The sequence below is a fragment of the Notothenia rossii genome (genome assembly GCF_949606895.1).
Source record: "Notothenia rossii genome assembly, chromosome: 7".
Lineage (NCBI taxonomy): Eukaryota > Metazoa > Chordata > Actinopteri > Perciformes > Nototheniidae > Notothenia > Notothenia rossii.
In genome coordinates, this window is record NC_136905.1 from 68699363 (window position 1) to 68723896 (window position 24534).

Here is a 24534-nt window from a genome sequence, read left to right on the forward strand (position 1 = left end):
TAAATGTGTATTTTTTCATTTTTATGTGTGAAATTCATAATTCGAAAAATTATTGATTCGAAAATAATATGCTACACTACAGTACAACTACAAGTAGCCTACTTCTGGGTCTCTGTGTTTCATTCAAACTCTGCTATGTGTGTGTGGCACGAGCCATTTTGGCCTAATCCCAAACCGCCCCCTACACCTACACCCCTCCGTTTGCGCGTTCGCGCGGAGGGTCCACCACATTAAGTACTGTTCCAAACCAACGAGTGTGGAGCGGTGTGGAGGGGGAGTGGGCTATCAAGCCCTCAAAGGCCCATTCCCAAACCTACCCCTACACCCTAACCCTCCGTTTGCGCGTTCACACGGAGGGTCCGCCATATTAAGGGCTGTTCCAAACCAACGAGTGTGGAGCGGTGTGGAGGGGGAGTGGGCTATCAAGCCCTCAAACAGCGAGTCTGCAGCGGTGCTGACTTGAGACCGGTGTCTACCTGACCGGAGTCACGCTGTGTGTGTCCGTCAGGAAACAAGCTGTTTACGAGTAGTTCCAGCAAACATCCACTGATAAACTACGATGTTAACAACCTGATAACCTCATACGTTTTAACTTAGGATCATACCTGTGTTTAGTCTAGAAAAAGGTAAATGTGTGCATTTTATTATAAAGTTGTGTATATTTACAGACTGTTGCAAAAACTAAGAAGCTTATAAACATCAGGTTTAAAACTAAAAGTTTTACAAAAAAGTAACACAATGAAATATGTTTGGAGTTTTATTTGAGTTAATAATTTACATTTTTTGTCAAAGAGACGCTGATTTGAAACTGTTGTTAAATACAGTTACGGCATTTCCTGTTTCTGCCGGAGAGAGGGGAGTTTGTCCCAAAGCTTGCCGCTGTATTTACTCCCTCCATCTGACAGGAGGGAGCCTCATGTGTCACTCCACGGAGTTCACTCCGTCACGGAGGGGGAGTGTGTAGGGGTAGGGTGTAGGGCATGGTTTGGGATTGGGCCTTAGTGTGTGTGCGCGAGCGAGAGGGAGAGCACGCACCGGTACCGGAGATCGTTGTGGTTAGCATCTGGTGCTAGATATAAGGAGCTTTTCAACAACAAGGTGGAGGGAGAACTCTCGCCTGTCAAACTGAGGGCCCTTCTCACTTCGGTTAAATGGATTCCTTGAGGGCCCTTCTCACTTCGGTTAAATGGATTCCTTGCGTCCCTCACTTGCGTCGTTTCCCAGCGACTAGTCCCTCAAACCAGGGAAGCGTGGAGAGATGAAAGGAAACCACAAGAAGCAGGCAAATTAGTTTTAAGAGCAATGGGACGTTGTTTCCTCCAGAGCGTCACATGAAGCGACGTCCGTTTGTGATGACGCTACACATCTGATCATCTGACAGCAGCCAGCTCTGTCCCCTTATTTCCACACACACCCCCACCTCTGTTCGTACACATTTACTGACACAAACATTTGTATCATCAGGGGGGGTATACTACGAAGCAGGATTTTCGCTTAGCCGGCTAACTTCAGGGAAAACTCGGGGTTTCCGGTCCTACGAAGCTGGTTCTCTTTTTAGCAGCCTAGATCTCCATGGTAACTTATGCTGTGCGGCTAACCAGGGGGGTATACTACGAAGCAGGATTTTCGCTTAGCCGGCTAACTTCAGGGAAAACTCGGGGTTTCCGGTCCTACGAAGCTGGTTCTCTTTTTAGCGGGCTAGATCTCCATGGTAACTTATGCTGTGCGGCTAACCTGCCCCGGAGCAGGTTAGGTTGAAGGCTAAGAAACTCAGTGAAAGCACTGCCTGCTGACCAATCAGAGCTCAGTGTGCCGAGTTTAAAGCGATCAAGTCATATGACAGGAGAAAGGAAATACAGAAAAGATGCCGTTGCAGGAAAGACGGCCGGCAAAAATCACCGACTGTGGGAACATGAACATTAATAGAATATCACCTCCCATCTTCAGAGCAATCTGACTATTATAACATTAGCGTTAAGAAAGCTTACTTAAATATCTGCCACAACATAAGTAACCGGATCAGAGTAACATTAAGTACAGTCCGCGGCATATCACATCATAATGTATAACATATATTTCCTTATCTGAGTCAGCTGAGCCGTATCTGGCACATTAAGTTGAGGAAACACTCGAGTCAAATGTAATTAAAGTCAGATCGTGTCTTAGACGGGGCAGTGATATCATAAACCTGTTAATGTACGCATTCAAACACTTTTTCTTTTACCAGCTGTATTCACCTTGCAGGTGCAACTATGTGGCTTTTATCCTGGATAAAGTGTTTAAGTCATGGATGTTTAAAGTTGAACTTCTTCCTATTTTACCAATATTAAAGTTCACTTTTCATTCAGGAAGTATGACGCTGCACTGTCAGTACACTTCTCCATGCTTGTGATTGGTCGAATGCTCCAAATACCACCCCTTTCATGTGAACGTGCATCTAACTAGATAGGGCACGGCTGGCTTGAGCGATCCACTTGATAACCCGCGTCGTAGTACCGTTTAGCAAGAGCACCAGTGGCGGCCGGCCCATAGGGGCGCTAGGGGCGCCGCCCCCCCTCTTCCCACATGTTTTCAAAATATATTTCCCAAAAATATATATTTTTTATTTTTATTTTTAAAGGACAAGGTAAATATTATATAGTTGGTATCAGTAAAATGTATAATCTACAATAAAATCTCGTTTAAAATTGTTTTACGATGTCTAAAGTTACTGATAAGTCACATGTTTCCTGCCTGGCCGCAGCGTGTATCATTACCCTCTCTCGTCCGGGCGGTAGAAAAGAGCCCTCAGCCAGAGCAGCTGCAGCCAACAAGCTGACTGTTGCTATCTGGAAACTATGCAGCCGAAACATAATTTCAGCCAATCAGCGTCGTCAGATCTGATGCTCAAAGGGCGCCCTTTCAGCGCCCTGGCCTGTGTGTCTGTGAGTTGTTTAGACTCGTATCCAAGGTGACGCTACAGTAGGGGATGGCTGCGTCTGCAGGTGTAGACTCCGGTGCTAGTGGATCGCCGGAGCTGTAGATGAACATTTACATGCTTATTGTAGTTGTAAGGGCAATGCCTGTAGCACCATGGAGCATATGTGTGGGCTGGAACTGTATTTTACAGGAAAGGAGTGATCAGAGGGTCGAGTTGTCGATTCTTGTTCAGTTTTCATCTTCCTCACCCTGTCAGACTTTGAGTTGCGCGCGCTGCTAAAGAGACGCGCTACCATGGAAACCAAACAATGGTGTAGCTGTATTAAAGTCCGAGTGGAAACAGTCGTGAGTAAATCAGATTTTGTCAGAAATCGGGAGTCTCCCGCGAAAATCGGGAGGGTTGGCAAGTCACACACACACACACACACACACACACACACACACACACACACACACACACACACACACACACACACACACACACACACACACACACACACACACACACACACACACACACACACACACACACACACACACACACACACACACTCCTAATTTTAAATGCCCTAGTATGTTTTTGTCACCATTTCCATAGCCCCACCAAAAATATTTTCCACCAGCCGCCACTGAAGAGCACGTATGTTTTGGATTAAGCCAACCGGCTAACTCAAACATAGGCTATCCAGGTTAGGTTGAAGCAGCTTCGTAGTGCAGGTCTCTGTTGTAGACCCAAATACATTAAATAAAATAAGAACTCATTCTCAAAAAAGATAAACGCCATTCTTAAAATGTATAAACGAAAAAAGCGATCATGAAAATGTTTCCAATAAATGAATAAAATGATTTTTGACCACTTTGTTGTTCAGAATTATCACATATTTGTAACTAAACGATACATTAATTGAAACAAAACACAGTATAAACTGAGGAGTGACTCCCGAGAGGTTCTTGGTTTCTTCACTCCGCTGGGAAACTGCTCTCATGTCAAGAAGCATCAGATCAGTGCATGCACTGCATCTTCCAATCAGTGAGCGATACACAGTAAGGGGGCGGGGCGAGTGTCTGAGGATTTCATCGAAGGATGGTCTGGTGGTTCCTCGGTTATAGCTCCTCCATTATCGCTCCTCGGTTCTCCGGCAAAAATAAGGCCATTGGGACGCTACTCAAGATGGCGCAGACAAATCAACTTCCGGTGAGACCGAGACCGAGGAGCGAGGAAATGAAAAATAAGAGAAGTGAGAAGGGCCCTGAGAGTCTCAGATAACCACAGCTCAGTGAGGTAAAGGACTCTCTCAATGTTTAGATAGTTAAATGACATTCTAATAGCCTCTGACAAGGGACTTGTCTCTATTCTTGTCTTGCTCGATCTTAGTGCTGCATTTGATACTATCGACCATGATATCCTATTGCAAAGACTAGAGCACTTAGTTGGCATACAGGGAACTGCTTTAGGCTGGTTTAGGTCTTATCTATCTGAACGCTCTCAGTTTGTACGTGTCAACGATGAATCTTCCATGCAAACCAAAGTTAGCCATGGAGTGCCACAGGGCTCAGTGCTTGGACCTATTTTGTTCACCCTATATATGCTTCCGTTAGGCAATATTATAAGGAATCATTCTGTAAACTTTCATTGTTATGCGGATGATACTCAACTATATTTATCAATCAAGCCTGATGAAATTAATCATCTAAATAAAATTCAAGACTGCCTCAAGGACTTAAAAACGTGGATGACCTTAAATTTTTTGATGTTAAACACGACCAAAACTGAAGTTATTGTACTTGGCCCGAAGAATCTACGAAACAAATTATCTAAAGATATATTAACTATGGATGGCATTAATTTGGCCTCCAGTGAGACTGTAAGGAATCTTGGTGTTATATTTGATCAGGATTTATCCTTTAACACCCACATAAAATCCATTTCAAGGACCGCCTACTTCCATCTACGTAACATTGCAAAAATCAGGCATATCTTGCCTCAAAACGATGCAGAGAAACTAGTCCATGCATTTGTTACTTCAAGGCTGGATTATTGTAACTCCTTATTATCAGGGTGTACCAAGAAGTCAGTCAAGTCGCTTCAGCTGATTCAAAATGCTGCAGCTCGTGTACTAACCAGAGTTAGGAAAAGGGACCACATTACTCCTGTTCTGGCTGCCTTACACTGGCTCCCTATAGAACACAGGATAGAATTTAAAATTCTTCTTCTCGCCTACAAAGCCCTTAATGGGCAGGCGCCATCTTACCTTAAAGAACTCATTATACCCTATTGTCCTACTAGGGCATTGCGTTCCAAGAATGCAGGGTTGTTGGTTGTTCCTAGAGTCTCTAAAAGTACAATGGGAGCCAGAGCCTTTTCTTATCAAGCTCCACTTTTGTGGAATCAGCTTCCAGTTTGTGTTCGGACGGCAGACACCCTATCCGTTTTTAAGAGTGCGCTTAAGACCTTCCTTTTTGATAAAGCTTATAGTTAGGGCTGATTAGATTCAGCCCCTAGTTTTGCTGATATAGGCTTAGTTTGTCGGGGGACATCTTACTTCTTCCTTCTCTCTGTCTATACCTGTGTACTCTCATGTTCCGATTAACCCAGCTTCCCCAAATTTCTTTCTTTTTGGTGTCTATATACGCCGGGATCCGGAGTCATGGATGATCCTGCGGTCCTGTGTCATGGATTGCGAGTCCTGGATCTTGAGTCGTGGCTGCGGTCCTGGATCATAAGTCCTGGATGGATATCCTCGTGGATTCATCTTCTTATTATACACACATGCATTTCAAAACATTTGGACTACCTATGTTGCAAATGTATTATCTTTTCAATTTACACACGGCATCTATTGCACGTCTGTCCGTCCTGGGAGAGGGATCCCTCCTCTGTTGCTCTCCCTGAGGTTTCTCCCATTTTTCCCTTTAAACTGTGGGGTTTTCTCTGGAAGTTTTTCCTTGTACGATGTGAGGGTCTAAGGACAGAGGGTGTCGTATTGTCATACTGATATTCTGTACAAACTGTGAAGTCCACTGAGACAAATGTAACATTTGTGATATTGGGCTATATAAATAAACATTGATTGATTGATTGATTGATTAACTCTAGTCTAAGTTATCTCAGTGGGTCCCAAAGGTTTTGGTCACGATTAATGTAAATAAGTATTTCTGAGGCACACGTTTATATGATCATTATAGTTATAAAAAAACCAGAGAATAAATGAAAAACAGTTATGAAATATATTACAGTAAAACAAGAATACAGTTTAAAAAAGGAGAGTGATTTGTAAAATAGCCATAAAGAAAAAGTCAATCTTTTTACAGTTCTGTTTCATATGGGTGTTGAGAGGTATCCATAGATCTCTTCATGTTGCTCTCAAAGTGCACCAGATTGATGCTTTTGACTTCAATGTAAAAATGAAAATCTTCCCGGGTGAGCATGCCCCCGGACCCCCGTAGAGGATGTTAGGTGCACCCCCACTTCTAAAAAATAGCACTTTATCCCTGCTTACACCTATTTGCCGTGAGCTGATTATCGAGCCTTCATTTTAACAGTCGTGGGTGTACTGTGTATGTGTGTGTGGGGAGTGTTTGTCACGATTCTCATGTTATGTCACGTTTATAATTTTGGGTGTTTTTGCTGTTTTCCCTGTCATGTTTTCCTCTGGGTTATTGTCTGGTCCTTTTCCCTGTGTTTTTCCCTCTTGTCATTAGTTTCCCTGGTGTGTCTAATTGTCTGATTATGTTCACCTGGGCCCCTGTGTTTCCTCCTCACCTGTGTCTTGTTGTGTGATTAGTCTTGTGTGTATTTAAGTTCTGGGTTTTCTGTCTGTCTTTGTCAGTTCGTCGTGTGCCATGACTGCTGGGGCCGGTACTTGAGCTGAAACCATGGCTGGAACTGGGGCCGGAACCATGGCTGTATGGGCCAGCTCTGGAGCAGGGACCATGGCTGGAACTGGGGCTTGAACCATGGCTGTATGGGCCAGCTCTGGAGCAGGGACCATGGCTGCATGGGCCGGTTCTGGAGCCGGAAACATGGTTGTAAGATCCGGTTCTGGAGCCGGAAACATGGCTGTAAGGTCCGGTTCTGGAGCCGGAAACATGGCTGTAAGGTCCGGTTCTGGAGCCGGAAACATGGCTGTAAGGTCCGGTTCTGGAGCCGGAAACATGGCTGCTGGGCATGGAGCGGAAGCCTGGACCCTGGCTGTGTAAGCCAGGTAATGGAGTATGGAAGCAAAGCTGCGTGGGCCGGTACTGGAGCATGGAGCCATGGCTGCTGGGGCCTGTACTGGGGCTGGAGCCATGGCTGTGTGGGCCGGTTCTGTAGCCGGAACCATGGCTGCTGGGGCTCGGGCTGCTAGCCTGGCCTTGCGACTCCTTCTCTTTGCAGCCGCCTGAATACTCCGTGGACCTCCATAAGCCAGACGAGTTCCATCATACGACTCCTGAAAAGGAGCAGGAACTGGGGCAGAAGCATGGGTTGACTTCAGACGGATCCCACCGAGGCGTATGGTGCCAGGTTGGGAATTGGGAGACAGGGAGCTAGCATGCCTGGGGCTAGCAGGCCGGGAATCCAACACCGGGATCATGGCTGTTGGAGCACGGGCTGGAATCCTGGCCCTGCGTCTCCTAGAGGCTCTTTGGAGACTCCATGGACCTCCAACAGGACCGTAGGCGGATCCGAGGAAAGGATTACAAGCGTCGGACCAATCCTCAGGACAACTTGTGAACAGCTGTAACCAATCCGGCAACAAACTTCTCAACCAAGGCATTTCGGCCACCTCCATTCGTGCTCTCTCGAGAATAGCCTCTTTGTCCTTTCTAGAGGAAGTTCCTTTCCACTCAGCATGAAAACATTGAAGGGAAAAGTCTAGATCGAACAGATCTAAGTCAAAATCTTCCATATCCGCTGGGTCCATATTTTGGTCGGTTCGTTCTGTCACGGTTTGTGAAGGAAGCAGGACCCAAATGCAGATATAAACTGAAAAAACTCCTTTATTTCAAGGCTATGATATAAACAATGACAAAACAGAACACTCACAGCAGAACTAGTCATGGCACAAGACGAACCGACAAAGACAGACAGAAAACACACAAGACTAATCACACAACAAGACACAGGTGAGGAGGAAACACAGGGGCCCAGGTGACCATAATCAGACAATTAGACACCCCAGGGAAACTAATGACAAGAGGAAAAACACAGGGAAAAGGACCAGACAATAACCCAGAGGAAAACATGAAAGGGAAAACAGCCAAAACACCCAAAACTATAAACGTGACATAACATGAGAATCGTGACAGTGTTGCAGTAGAGTATTTCACTGTAGCCCGGTACCTTAATGGGAAACCCTACATGTTTGAGCACCCTCTATGAAACGTCAAGCTACCCCACAGCACCCCCGAAAGAAAATCTCTGGCGCCGCCGCTGTTTCTTATGCGCAATTACTTCATACTGTCTGTCATCCTGCATTTATTGTGCCCCCCTCAGAAAATAATTGGCCCCAGCCTAGCCCCCCCCAGTCAAATTGATCTAGAACCACCACTGCTCCTATAACAGGCTGATATTCAAAATCTCCTTTTTTTTATTGCAGTTTTCCTATAATGTTTGTGATACTGATATCAAAGAGAATTATTTTTGATCCTATGTTGTAGTTTATTTATATTCCCTGGGCTCCTAGGCGAAAAACAAATACATCATCTCTCAAATAAAGTCTAAAATGTATTAAAATAAACAATTTCTTTAAAAGATAATTCATCTGTAAAAAATCTACACAAATTAAAAGTAGGACTAAAATAACTATGTATCAATAAAACTGTTTCAACAACAGAAAGAGCCTTCAGGAGAAATGTTTACTGTTTCAAAGGCCTTTCTCTTACTTTTTACTTACTTTAATCCTACCCTGTAAAATATATCCAGTTTCTGTTATCGCTGTGTTGTGGGGGTGTTGAGTAACCTCAACAGTGATTTTCAAAATCTGAGTTGCCAGGTGAAGCACTTAAATACAATGCAGTGCACCACATTATACATCTCACAGAAACACAAAGCAGGGAAGAGGGAGTTGCACATTATCACAGTTCAATCTCTTGCTGCCAAAATGTCAAAACATTTCGTGTTTGAGCAAAACACTGAACGACAATTTCTCTTAAAGGTTAGCCCAGACAGTACCTCCACTGCAGTTTGTTTGAATGAGAGGCTCATTGTAAAGAAGCTTGTACAGTTATAAGAGCATTAATTAAATGCAGTTCATTAACCATTCTCCTTACAAATTGCCATTCAATTGAGTTTCAATGGAAATCTAACAGAGTGACATTTAAACCATCTCAATTAATCTATATTAAACATTTTGTACATTTCTTCAAACAAAATCCAAAACCATGTTACATGTGTGATAAGTTGTAGATTACATTCATTGTATTACTTCTGCACATTTTAAAACAAAAGTGCACTAATACGCATTTTATGATGTGTGACAACTCTCAGTAATGAAGAATTGTCTCTAAACGCCTGTGTGTTGCTGAATGAAGCAGAAAAAAAAAAGAAGTCGTTTACCACTTCTTTCATCTCTCATATGAAGGCAGCCCAAATAATAAAAAAATAAAAGTCTGTGAAAATGAGTACAAAAGCCATTTAATCTCTCTCATCTTCCTCTTAATAACTGCAAATTTCCCCTTGGGCCCATGGGAGAGGGCCTCTCTGTGCCGCTGCCACCTTATCTGTCGCCTCCATATTTCAGCATGCTGAGCGGCTCCCTCAGTACCCAGCCCCCGGCCCCTCTCGCCGGGCCTGTGGGGAAGCTGGGCTCCTGGGCCCGCCATTGTTCTGGCCTGGGAGGAAAGTCCAGAGAGAGCCCTGAAAGCTGAGAGAGGGAATATTAAAATAAAACTTGAGCCACTGCTTCATTAAGCGGCAGCCTTTCACAAGCAAACATATCAGAAACAGCCCCCTTTCAGAAGCAGTAATTAGCAATTTGGAAACCTTGCCCCCTCAGGATATACAGTTTCAATTTAGTCAGCAGCTTTAGATTCTTAGGCACTTAATATTCATTGTTTCTGCCATCTTCCCAATTTCTCAACGTACATTGTCTAGTCTTTCACTGGCGATAAAGTGTTTTATCTTTCATGTAATTCTTCTGTTCAATGAGCCCTCTGCAAGAGAAGTTAATTTTTATAAATAATTTTCAAAGGGATTTGCAAAGAATGTGAGGGATATGATAGCAAAGTGCTCTTCAGGAAGTGCAAGGCTGAATATAATATGGAGCTTGCACTTGATTGATTAAAGTCTGGCTGTAAATAGTACATGGAAAAAGTTCCTGTAACTTACTGGGGAGTTATATTGCATAGAAAAACTGATTACATGGTCCAAAAAGTAAATAATATTCAAGTTTAAATGATATTTATTAAAAGGACATCTGGATACCATCACAGATTGCAAAAAATCATTAAATCGGCAAGATTTGTAACTTGACATTGCCTCCTCGCGATGATATTACATTATTTACTGTTTTCTACAATTGAAGACTAATGAGAACTCTTATCATGAATGATTTGCCTGTGTTTGTATTGGCATGGGAAACCCTTTGCATGGATGCAATGGCAAATGTTTGCAAACTGCTTGTTAAGCCAAACCACATATAGTACCTCTGGGGGGCAAGACAGACACTTATCTTTGCCACCATGGAGCCTTTGTTTCAAAATGCTACTACTTCCATTCATTTCCAATCAGCATTGTCTAATAGAAATAATTGATTTTTGCCTCTTCTCCACAAATGAAAAACGCCTGTGATTAAACATTTTGTCTCCAAATCTAAATTCCAAGATCCCCATCAACACTTTAGAAAAATAGGCAACTCATTAAAGCAAGAAGAAGAAGTGGCTAGGACGTGAAAAGAGGAGGCAGGGAAAGAAATAATGAATGGAGTCCGAGTGAGCTATCTTTCCCAGGCAGAGCGCCACTAGGGATGCAAACTCTCAGCCACCAGAAATGAGCTACCTATCTGTGAAAAGAGTGACTGCTCCATCCTATTTGATTTGGCTCTCCTATCATCTCTTAAGAAGATGTCAGCCTTGCTTCTTCTATTGCTCTGAGCCTTTATCAACCCGGAGACGATTTCCCTGTGAAAAAAAAAGGGGGAAGACGCATTTCAGTGCCTTTCAGGGAGCAACACTAAAGAATAAGTGTTATGCGATAAAAAGCGGGTTGTTAAATAGATCTGTCTATTTGTATGGTAATAATGATCGCTTAAAGACTCATGGCTCCGTGACTTGTAGAACAAGGAAACAAATCTGTATTCAGGTATTGTGTTAACACGACTCTCCAAACGACCTTGTAAAAGTTTCATAGAGTAAAAAATGAGTTGGATTCTCAAGCTTTTTTTTCTGAGTTTGTATCATTCTTTCCCCGTCCTTTGAGCTCCTGCACTAATGCTGCCAATTTCAAACTACTGAAGCTTTGCATTTGAAATTATCTTTGTCAGGGCTTTTATTGACAATGATTTAGTAATCAATTCAGTATAAAAGCAGAAATTCATCAGAGTGTCTGAACACTATCTCATAATTGGATTGCTTTTATTTGATGCGTTTATGTTTCATATTTTCAGTAAATAGTTACTAGAAAACAGATACTATAATTCATTGCAAAGAAATGTAATGAAGTAGAAGTACAAATTGCTCAAAATAGCAGCTAATGTAAGCTTGACTAAATGCACACTGTTACTTTCCACAACTAAATATTGGCTACCGTTTGGATCAATAAACAATTTCTAACCATTGTTAGTGTATCCTAGTTTCATCATTACCATTTAAACCGTCATACCTGCTGACTGTCAACAAAGCAAACCCTGAGGTCTCTCATTAGGATACAAAAGCTCCAGTTTTTCCCCCCCAGTTAAAATGAGCTATTCACAAAATTATCTGAAGCCGATAATCCTCAGGAGCATTTTGTTGTTGCTTTCAAGCAAATGTAAGAGAAAGTAGGGGTTTGAGTGTTGTTCTGCGTACCTGGAGACCCTCATGATTATTGTTTTAGATGCCATGGGGGGCCGTGTCAGCGTGAACCACAAAGGTGCGTTTGACGTGTCAATTTAAAAGGTGACGGGTGGAAGCTGAGCCCGGTTTAGTAGATACTTTATCTGCTCTTTTGATATCTGCACGGCACGTCTGTGTAAACAACAAACAGTTCAGGGGAAAAACGCCTCCCAGGGGGTTGTGTGTAAATAATCTGACTGAGCCTATTTCTGAACCTGAATCCTGAAAACCTAATCTTGCTCCTGGAGTCCAGGCGAAAATCATGTGCAAAGAGAAACATTACTGCAAGTCTAATAAGGAGCCTGTTTAATGGGGTGCAGCTTTGGATGGCTGATGGCCGACACTCGGACAGCTCACTTGCTAAAACAACAAGAACTATGTAATGTTGGGGTTTGGTAATGAGTGAAAATACTGAAAAAAGTCAGCGTTCATTTTCATATCAAATAAACAGGACAAGTATTTCCAGACAAGATGCAGGCAGTCACACAACCACAGTGAAAGTCAGACGGAAAACAAACAAAGAGTAATTCTACTTTATAAAGACACAATTAAGGAAGATGTTCTTGCAAAAAAGAGTATCTGGCAATACAAAATAACTAGTCTATTGGTTTCATGAAACTAAGGGTTATAAATAAATGTTTTCTTTATGCTTTTGGAGGTCTGTCATGGCTCAAATCTGAGCATCAATCATGAAGAAACATCAATAAGCACTCATTTAACCCAGACACAGAAGCAGTATTCAAGGCCTAGAGATAGCATCCTTAAACGTCTCACCACAACTTCAAATGATTATAGTCTATTTTGTGTTAGTCCCTAAATGTATTGTTCTCCTGATGCTGGCTACTGCTGAACAGAGCAGGAGGAGGAGGAGGATGCAGACTACACAAAGCTCTCCAGGCTCGGCGTAGAAGGCACTAGAGGTAGATTGATTAGCCTGCGCAGTTTGGCTGATTAATCAGAGCCTGTTAGGTGGAAACGAGCACCATTTATGGCTGATTATCTTCCCAGAAGGCACAATCTTAAGGTACAATCCGCAGTGGAACTGTTCAACCTCCATTTAAACCCAGCACTCTCCTTCTCCTTATTTATTTAATAGAAATGCTGCCTACATTTGGATTCACGAGTATCAGGCTTAGTGTTTTCACCATTTAAAATGTGTTAATGACCAAAAAGTGGAAGTAGAAGAAAAAAATTTTTTTGTAGTTTATGGCAGCTAAATTACCAATAGCTTTAGGCTAAAACCTAAATGTATTGTACCTGTATGTATTACTTTGTTCTGCTTAAAGGAGCTTGGATTTAAATCAGATGTAGAAAAGGCATTTATGTATTAGTTTGAAAGCCCCTTAACTAATTCTTAGGTCATTCTTAAACGTCCATAAAGGATTGCATTATGGAAAAATGTCAATGTCTTTATTCTGTGATGTGAACCTTGGATTTTTTTAAATAAAAATTGTTTTGTAATTGTCTGTTTTGAGGAGAATTTACATTCTCACATGAAACTCAAAAATATAACGTTGAAGATAAAATATATTTACTTTTAAATGTCTGATATAGGAGAAGGTATAACTTTGATTTGGAATTTTGGCAGAACACAACAACAATTTGATTTGACTTCCCAATATTTGATGTTGGTACATCTTGACATCTTTCTTGTGTTCCATTAAAGTGTTTTAACTCATTTATCCTTTAAATAATTTTTCAAGCAGAAATGCCAATTCACAGGTTGTAGCTTCTCCAATGTGAGGATCTACGGCGTTCTTCTGTTTTATATAATAGTAAACTGAATGTCTTTGGGTTTGGGACCATTGGACGGCATTCTCAAAACATCTCCTTAGGCACTAAGAAATTGTAGGTTTTTAAAAAATAAAGCAACTATCAACTAATCAAGAAAATTGATAGAATAACTGATTATAAACTGAATCTTTCATTGTAGCCCTAGTGCTACTGTATATGCCGTTAATAAACTTTACATAAGTAGTTTCAAGCAATTCAAGCAACATCTTTAAAACAAGCCAAAACAGCTTCCATCTCATGCTAAACCAAAGAACCAAACTAAGTAACTAACGACTGTAACTAAGTACGGGATCTGCTCCAGTGACAGTGAAAGAAAGAGCTTATGCAAAGTGTCATTGACCTTTTACATTAAAGTGAGCATGATATTATAGCTGACACTTCTAAATTGGAAAGTGAACACCTATCTGAGGACAGTTGCACTCACCCTTTTTATCTCGTACAGTTCGTCCTAAATGGAGCTAGACCACAGTGTGACACAGGACTTTAACTCTCTTCCACTACCACGATATGAGGAGGCAAAGGTGTAACACTACTATATTTGATGCATTTTTTGTTTGATCTGTATTTTACTATATGCCCCAATTTCTCTGAGAACAGCAGGAAAGGAGGTCTCTTGTGGTCGACCCTTTCACACCCCGCCTCATGCTATTGTCCAGCCTTACCCAGCCTGGTCACCCGTTTCCATTTATCTGCTGGGAAAACTATAAAAATCTGTCAGGAGCAGGGTGGGTTTTTCGCTCAGCTCAGCCCAGCTGGCAGATTGAGAGCCCCCTGTAATGCCTAGTCTGTTTTTATTATTCTTGCAGGGGGAACACTATTTCATCAAGTGCATGATTCCACAGAAGAGAGGAGATAGCCCCAGCCGGCTATATTTCTTCCAATCAAACATACCAAGGGGGAAAAATGAGTGGGTGCCATCAAATCCCAGAATAATGCTGCCAGATTTTATGTAAAAAGAAGGACTGATGGACAAATACAGGAAGGCAAGACAAGTTTAATGACGTGTGTTCAGGAGCTGAGATTGGAAAACTGACAGAGAAAAGCAGCCTCTTTGCTGGAATATAAATTGTTGTGCGCTGTAAAAAGGCTTTTATCTGGAGTGAATATGGGACGAAATACACAGGTCAGGGTTAAGTCATTTTCTCCGGCAAGTTAAGCGAATAATGAAGGCGAGCCCGCGCGGAGAGGAGCACTGCTACTGCCAGTTTGTCTTCATTTATTATGCCAAATCTCATGATTTTGGCGTTGGCGCAGTGAGTGCTCTGGCGCGCACCGGTGGACGACATATCGCTTAATTTACACAAGGTAATGAAAGCAGGGAATGGGAGGACAAAACAATTTACCTGCTGACACGGGAAGAAGTGATTTGCGAACATGGGGGGTGAGCGAAAGAGCAGGCAGAGGGCCAGGGCCAAGGGGTGGAAGAGAAGCAGAGATAGGGAAGAGGGTGAGGAGAAGAAGGAAAGGGAAAGAGGGGAGGATGGATAAAAGAGAGGGGGGTGGAGGAAAAAACAAAAGGATGAGGATGGCTCCAGCCGTTGCTCGTCAGGAGATGATGGCTTGGATGAGGCAACAGTAGACTCTTGTACGCTTTCTCTCTCTCCCCCACTGACACACACACACACAAATACACGCAATCAGACCTCAAATCTGGAGGGTCTGTGCTGACAAGACCCTTGTTTTACTCCTCCTTTGCCCACCAATTGTAATCACTTCTGAGAGAGCCACTTGTGTAGAAGGAATGGGCGTCTTGAACATCAGCCAGGAGCCGCAACAGGTATTTTCCCCTCAAAGACCAAATCTCTGACTGCTGTCTCACACCACATGTTGCTGAGCAGAACATTGAGAATGTATTCGATTAATATAGGTCTAACTTTTTAATTGAGATTCATCCATTCAGATTTTAAAAATGAGGTCTATCTGCCCTGCGAACACCCTACCTACCAGCATATTTGATCTATTTCCACTAATATTTTAAACAAAGTTACCTAAATTAGAATGACCAAACAAGTGATCCAGATGTGAATTAGCTCTGCCAAAAGCCAATCACTCCACAGCTCTGATGGATGCATTTAAAGAGCACGATTGGCCATTCAGCTGATGTCCCTCCACACAAAGAGAAAAAGAGTCTGGCTGAGACTCCCTGACAATATGGTCTGAGCAGCACTGTAATTTTCCAATCACTAGCCCTTCAGGCCAGGCCACTCCTTAGGGCAGTGAGATCAGATGAGCTCCGGAATTTTCTTTTGTAAGAGGCCAAACTCTATTTGTCTGCTCGCAGGAACAAAAACAATCAGGCAGTCGAGAGAGAGCGGCTTTTTGGTCTCTCTGGAGAAGGGCCAAAGACAGAGCAGCAGGAGGAGGAGGAGGTGGATGGAGAGGGGGCAGTGGGGTGACACAGATAACTGAGCCCCCCCCCCCCCCCTCCTGCTGTGGGTGGTTGGTTCTGGTGATTATGAACGGGGAGGCGGCTCAGCACCCGGCCCCCGCTGTCAGGGCTCTCCGCAGGACGAGACACAGAGAGGAAGTGTCACTCTCGGCGGGCCTGCTGGGTCAACCTGGACTCTGCTGAGTCCTGCTGCTCCAGTCTTCACAACAAATCAAACACCATCACACCCGCTGCACCCCCCCTTCCCCGAACTCGGCCACACACACAGCTAAACCTCTGCTACTGTCTGGAAGAATGTGTTAGAAAAACCAGACTGTTAAACCTGCTGCATCTGAATATCTGCTTCTGTCTGTCACGTGTTTGAACGAATGGGGCCCTAATATTTGTTTCTCTTTGGAATAGTCCCCCGGCTGTGGATGTAAGGGTGGATGTAAGGGGGGGGTGGGAGTTATCCTCTGTCCTCCACCCTTCCCTGGCTGCAGCTCTCTCCACAGGCTTATTTCCCCTCACAATGAGAGGTGACAGTGAACAGTGGAACTCGTCAGTGTGAATAACACACAGTCATGCTTGGTGAGACCCTCTGGTGGAGCGCGACACACACACAGTCGCACATATTGGCGCACACACCGAGGCTCAAGGGCCCAGCGGTAGGCACGCTGTCAACCTCAGTGCGCTGCCTTCCATTACAGCTTAACTGGGGACAAATTGAGCAATCTGATGGGTTAAATTTGACACCTCTGCCCGTTCGACCTGCGTTTGTTGTACAGTACAATCACTTTCCCCGGCTCCATGGGGTGGAAACGGTGAGCTGTGGGACTTGCATGTGTTTTTAAAGATTGCGATCAACATAACGTGCCGTCTCGGATCATTATGAAGGTCGGAAGGACATTTTTCAAGTTTACAAACTAAGCTGAGCTCACATTACTGTACCATGGGGTCTGTGGGGGGTCCCTCAGTGATGGGTTTCTCCTAGTCTTGCAGTGTCCTTCAGTGGCTCCTTATAAGAGCAGTCCATAGCACAACCAGTGGTCAAACTTAATTTACCCACTTTCTCTGTCTACTGCCCCATCAGCATATCGTATCACATAACTGCTAATGGGCTAATGGAAAGAGAGTGTTGGGGGGGGGGGGGGGGGGGGGGGGGAGGAAGACAGCGGTAGTTAGGGAAATGGAGCTCAGGTTCATCCAAACATTTAATAACTTATCCAATCTGGAGCGTTCACCTCTTACTGGCCTAATTATATCATTTAACTTGCCTGGAAGAAGGGCCAGCGTGGACACTGCTTCACAGTGTCATCACATCATTATGACTTATGCCAGTGTGGCCTAGCGGGCCGGATGAAGTCAGCTCTCTATATATTTTAATGATCACTTAGACAATACGAACATTCGCAGAGCTTCAAATGTGGACGCTGTCAGGCAGAAAAGTGCAGAGACGGAGAAGAGCGAGGTTAAAGGAGAGGAGTAAGATGTTTGTGTGATATGTTTAGGGATGGTGAGTTTAGACTAGCCAGACACACACAGCTTGACCGTGTGGGATCAGGTTCTGTGGTCACCGGGCTGCTAAGAGGCCAACGTCAGGCTGTCAGAGAGCTAAACACCCGAGTGTTTCAATGGAAAAACAGCAGCTGACACTCTACGCTGGCGGGCCAACTGCTGACCTCATTCTGAGAGCAAAAGGCACTGGACGGATGGGAAGAAAGTCCATGCTTTGTTCCTCAGTGCAGCAGAAGTTTTCTAATAACTTTTAAAAGTTGAAAAAGAAAAAAGGAAAAGGCCGTAATGGTGGGAAAATAGATGGGGCATAATGAAAAGGGCTGAGTGTCTTTTTTTAATAGCTGTAAAATGGCTAATTAGCCCTCAATGATTGATCATTGTGGGAGCAGGCATTGGGAGGTTTGAGTCTCCTGGGCTTTTATAGTTTCTGGTAAAATAATTTTACATTTCTTGTGTAATTAAGAAATGCTCTGTGACCTCTGTGACCTTTGAGTGTGGCATGTGGAAATATTTTTACAAGGGGCTCATTTAATGTACCGTCTATTAATTGACCATAGGAAAAGGTATGCGAGCAATATCCTGACAAAGAGTGTAAAGTAATACTGCAGTATACGGGATATTGATTTCAAGATGCAGACGGCCTACCAAGATATTCTGCACTTATAAAACGAGGAGGAGGGACAGCAGGCCAAACAGAAGCTGATCTCTCTTGCACTTAATATTAATGTCTGTTTTGTGGCTATCCTGTTTCAGGAGGACCCAGGTCTTGTGGTGAGGCGATTGAATGACACAGATTACCTGTATGGAGATCCCCACGAGACAGCTGATTGATAATGCATGACAGAAAAATGTTTTTGTTTACCCACATATATGGCTGTGAGCCGGGTTCAGTTCCTTGTTTCTTTTCCCTCAGAAACCTGATTCACCAGACTGAAGTGGATTGAGGGGGGTCAGGAGGTCTCCACTGGCTCCATAGGTACCTTCTCGTCCACATCATATTCATCCCATTCAGCCCGTGTTGTCCTAGAGGGGATATAACATGAAAACATAATCTCACACCACAATTTCATTCCTTCAGCAGCATTAGATGAGATTGAAAGTTCCCTGCACACTTTCCTGGGGCTGTCAAATTAGCTGTCAGTCATGTGTCAGAGCCGGCCCCTGCTCATCTGCTCCAATACATCACACAGCCTTTTATATGGATCAGTATGAGTGGGACTCTCTACACAAACGCCAGCAGCTCCTCCGCCGGGACGCCGGGTGATTGATAACATTTCCCAGCTCTTCACACTCATGCCCATTTGTATAGTTGGTTGGAGAAGGGGCCCCTGGTGTCCACTGACATCTACGGTGCCCATCATCGCCTCTCGGAGAACATGACATCAGCCTCAACAACCCGCTCTGATGCACGCCAGGAATGGGCAGCTTTCCATTCATAAAGTACAGTGTGACAGCCATTGACGGATCACTTGTACAGGAAGCTTATATTAGTTTTTCCTGAACAATGAAAGCAGTGCGGGAAACTGGCTCAGGTGCCACTCGGAATTAAAGAACAGCTCTTAAATCAACTATTCAACCGCCATATTATCACAGTTGATAAATGTTTATTGCTCATTAGTATGCCCCGTGCAGACTTAATGCTTTAGAAAATGCTCAGCTGCTGACTGGTCTGAGTGTTGAGATCACTGAGGGGAATCCTGAGCGTGTTTTTGTGTACAGTCATATTGGCATATTGGACGGGCTAATGGCCACTTGGCACATAGACAGCTATCCATCCCAATCTCAGCCTCAGTAATCCAATTGAGACAACCTGCTTGGCATGAGGGAGACTCATCCGTCTTTACCGTTCATTAATAGCGCTCCTCCTCAAGCTCAGAGCCCATTCACATTCCTTCGAAACGGACCGAAAGGTAAGCCTGAAACACTGGATCTGTGCTGCAGGAGGGGGGGGGGGGGGGGGGGGCTGGATATATAATCACTTGTGCGATACATAATCACTGCTGTGTGGGGTAAAGTATCAGAAAATACGAAACCTCCCTTAGGGACGAGCTACATATTTTTACAGAGTAAAAAAACACTAGGTATGTGATTCAGCTCAATACCATGACGTACAGAGCCTTCCTGAGATGTTCTTTTCTGCTCTCCATGGCAGAGCTTTATGACTCGCGCTGGAATGATGATAATGTTTCTAATCTTGTTAAATTGCACACAGAATTGTCTTCTATGTTAATGATGGGCCGGCCCCCTCCCTGCTCCACTGAGATGCTTACTTTCAATTTGTGTACTGTCATCTCCCCGCCATGCGCTTCAAATTGATGCACCCTCTTCCCTTTAATTAAATCAAAAACAGTCGGGGGTCCAGGTAGGTGGGGGGACATGCCCCCATATACAGCCATCACAAAGACCTGGTTGACTCCAGGACGAATGTGGGTTGCTCCTGTTTGTCTTTCGGTGTGATTGTCTGTGGTTTGTGCAGCCATGTTATGGTGTGTAGGGAATTGACATCACATTTTAATTAAAAAGCACAAAAAGGAGTTCAATTACGTTTAATCAATTCCATGACTTCTCACTTCTAAATCTTTGTCAAATGGTTTTCTGAAGTTGAAACTATTTTTAAATTTGGGTTCTACTACGTTCTAACTTTTAAGCAGAAAGGTTAGTTCTTCCTGGTAAATAAATACATGAATAACAATCCCAGGAATCGTTCTCAGGTAGGTTTGCCCTCGAGCTAAGCTGGAGACAGATTCTAAGAAATGAGAGCGTAAAATTCCCACACATTAGGAGACAGATAATTGGATTTCCTGTGTCCTGTACGGTGGGCGGTGCGGTTCCTGCAGCTGTGACATTATCAAGGTAACATAACCTGAAGGCTGCGGTGTAGCAAGGCCCCGCAAGGCCTGTCCTCCAGTTCCACTTCACTGCCTGCTTGGCTATTCATCCTGTGGACCCTGCAAATGAAATTATGGGAGGAAGAGCAAAGGACATTCTTTGGGAATTAATCCCATTTATGCCTAAACCCACTTCAGATTTTTATAGTGAGGGCCTCTTTAGATGTAGGGCACATTTACAATTAGACAAGGCCTTAGGAGGATTGAAAGAAATACTGTGTTTGTTGGTTTGTTGCGAGGGTTATTTGAAGACAGTCAGGAAAAAGGGAAGCTCAGACAGAGAAATTGAATAGTGAACAAGTTATTCCCCCATAAAAATTCTGTTAAGATTGAAACACATCACACAGGTGTCACTTTACTTAGGAGTCTAATGATCCCTTCATTTTAACATAACAGCATGGACAACATCAAACATGTGAAAATGTATTAATTATGAGATAAATAAACAAATGTAAATATTTTCCATACTGCTACTGAGAATCTGAATTATTGAGTTGGTCTTAATACCTTCATCTACTTTACCTCAGATTAGCGTAACACATTTTTCTTTATAATTATCAAAATCTTTAAATGATAAAATATTGGACATATTACACTTACTCTAACTGCAGTCAAATTCCAGTCCTGCACATTAAGGCCACACACCATGCAATTAATTTTTCTGCCACATAAAAAAAAAAAAAGACATAAAATCATAAAACATCCATCGCAGTACAAAATACATCTATAATGTTTTAGAATATTGTGCAGTTTTTCCTACCTTGTTTTTCTTAAACACCCTGCTGCAAACCAAAACGGTAAAGCTACATTAACATAACTGAAACCTCACTATGGTAAAAGGCTATACTCATAGTGATTTTTGACAGTACAAACAAAGGCCTACAGTATATAAACAATGTATAGTATAGCCCACTGTGGGTTTTTGTGATTGAGCAACCACATTAACATTGTCAGGGTAAAAAAATGGAAAGGAAATGTTTAATGACTGTCAATCACTCTGTGGACGTGGAGTCGTCAGTCTGACGGGCCAGGCTTATTAATGTAATTAGACAATTGTATTCAAACATCAAAAAGTGTTCAACCAACATTTTTTGTAGCAGTTTAGCATCAAACTAGGGCAGCTTTTATGCTAGAGCAAAAATGATCAGCAAGTCAAAATGCCTGCAATAAAGTTACGAATCTAGATATTCTTTAAAAGTAATATTTCCTTCTTACCTGTAACACAGAGGCTCTAATTGTACTGCCGTCTTGTTGTAATGCTCTGCTTTGCATCCCTGTTTTCAGCACACATTCAGAGAAAGCACCTGACATCAATTAGTCCTGTCTGTTTGCTCTCGCGAAGCATTGCAGATAAACACTGCCCCCTAGTGACGACACGAGAACACAACCGTGCCACCACAGTCTAATACCAATGCTGTTTTGTAAAAAATAAAGCCTTTCGTTTGGGATGTTTTAACGCTGCTTGCTAAATTCAATTAAATTGTGCTCATAATAAAAACTAAGCTTTTATTTTCCTTTTTATTAAGTAGATGCTTTTTAATCATGTTAAACTGCCAACCAGACCAAATTAAAGGTTGTTGAGTGGTTGTTGAGTCACCTTAAATTATTTTTAAATGTTAAATAAAAGTGTACAAATATATTTATATACAAATATTTACACTTGCTTCTACAGTTGTATTAAATAGGCACATTATTTAAAATTCTAATTGTCATAGAAAATAAACATTGATTTGTAACCTGGAAATATAAAGCACCACACACACACACACACACACACACACACACACACACACACACACACACACACACACACACACACACACACACACACACACACACACACACACACACACACACACACACACACACTTCAAATATACGTACAAGGGCTGGGCTGATTACAGCTCCTTCACTGTCCTCATCAAGACCAGCGCAGACCAGTCAGAGATGAGAGGGCCCCAAACACACACACACACACACACACACACACACACACACACACACACACACACACACACACACACACACACACACACACACACACACACACACACACACACACACACACACACACACACACACACACACACACACACACAATAATCTGCTCTCTCCACTGCACACATACTGTAGTTATAAACACACAAACAAATACATAGACAAACACAAGCACACCATAAACGTCTCGTCAGGCAGCCTCAGAGCTCAGACAGGTCCCTGCCATTATCCCGTCCTCTACCCTAAACACGCAGTTTTAATTTCAAAGCTCTGATTAGCTGATGATTGCATGACAGCCGCCGAACCAGGTTCCCTTTTCGCCCGGCTCCCAGACTGCAACTCAATCATGCCCAATTAGTGGGTCCCCAAACACTCTCTCTTATTAGAGGACTCATAATCGACTCATTGTGTCCTGATTTGGCAAATAAATCACTCTGGAGGCTGCTGACTCCCCCCTTCCCCCCTTTTCTCTCTCCCCCACTTCCCTCACCCTTGTCTTTCACTGCCCACTCCCTGTCTTTTCCTTGTCCAGGGGTTCAGTGACAACGTTTTCAAACGTGCTTTTCATTGGAGCTGACAGTTTGAGCAACGCCGGACTACTTTTTTTATTTTTTTTATTTCCCCTGAAGAATGAAGAATAATTTAGCAGCTAAGGCAAGGCAGGCAGCATGCGGGTGTCCTTGTCCTACAAGGTTAAGAATCCATTCCATCTGAGCAAGAAAGGAGTGAATTAAAATAAATGATGGCCAGATATTTATTGCAAGTTTGTAGAGGAAGCCAAGTCACTCCAGTGGACCAGTGTAGCCGCGTGACCTCCCTACCTCTGCCTGCCTAACTGGGGAATAACACCCAATGTCACATTACTCCTATCCTGCATTTCATATATTTATATCCCCGTATATATGTATATCTATAAATGCATGTGTTGGGGACATCAGGGTAAGACGTATATGAAATTATCTGGTTGGATGATGCTAAAAATAGAATTGTAATTTGATAGAAGGACGGGAATTCTACAGAAAACTGAGCTTTGGAGACACAGAGATGTCCTTCAATTTGTAGGCACAAAACTCAAGGCCGCCAACACACAGTTAAAGTCAAATGATTTAGGTAAAACGCCTGGCGTTCATTATCGAAATATTTTCACATTACACATAAACCGTTTCTAAGGTTTGGACAATTTAAGGGGATGTCACCAAATTAATTAGGAATAGTTTTCAGCAGGGCCCGGTGCCATAGCTACAGTTCCTCAGGACAGAGATCCAACATGAAAGCTTTACAGACTCAGCGGGGGGGACCTGCTTGAGCCTGGGAGCTCGCGGAGCACTGGGAGGCCTGTGATGCTGCTCGCATGCAGGAAACCAGCGGACTGTGATGTAGTGGACCCAGAGAGTAGCTCTACCAACATCCCACTGTGACGGTAAGCTCTCTCTCCGGGCACAAACAGCTTCTCGAGCAGCAGCAGACCCTGTGTAGCAACCTCAGGATGCTGCTTTGCTTCATCCAAACCAAACCTCTCCCCCCTGCATTGCCTCCCCCCTCCTCCACTCTACCGAGGGCTATGTGTTTGGTGTGTTGAGTGGTCATTAGTCTCTGTTTACAGTGGAAAAGAGCCTGGCCAGCTGGCATGTGACGTGTGATGTGCCGCGCTGTGGTCTACCACTGTGAGACCCCCGTGGCAGAGTCGCGGAGGCCCAGCAACCCCCTTCCCCAGGCGGGCCGCAGAGACAGAGGAGAGCCCTCGGCAGATGGAGCCTCCAGTGTTTCTTGTCTCTCTTCCACAAGCAAATAAGAGGTGGAGCGAGCGCTGGAGGTGGGACTGGCCCTGGCCCCCATCACAGATGCCAGGAGAAGGCTGAGACCCAGGCGAGACCCTGCTGGGAGGCTGCTGGGCCGGAACAGGTGCAATCTCAGCCCCTCGATCCCCTCTGTCAGCACCTCAGTGGTGGAGCGCGCGCTCTCTTCCTGTCCTCACTCCTTCTCATTCACACACTTGAGAGGTGTTGTGGGGCTACATCCACCCATTCCCCTCCG

General features: G+C 43.6%; 1 long non-coding RNA gene across 1 annotated transcript; it reads right to left on the reverse strand.

The window, feature by feature from the left end:
* Nucleotides 1–8533: 8533 nt before the first annotated feature.
* Nucleotides 8534–21828, reverse strand: LOC307046629. The gene is made up of 5 exons (XR_013810163.1): nucleotides 21718–21828; nucleotides 21263–21284; nucleotides 21103–21163; nucleotides 18477–18637; nucleotides 8534–9767 (listed from the first exon to the last, which is right to left on the reverse strand). It is a non-coding gene; the product is annotated as an uncharacterized lncRNA (long non-coding RNA).
* Nucleotides 21829–24534: the final 2706 nt, after the last annotated feature.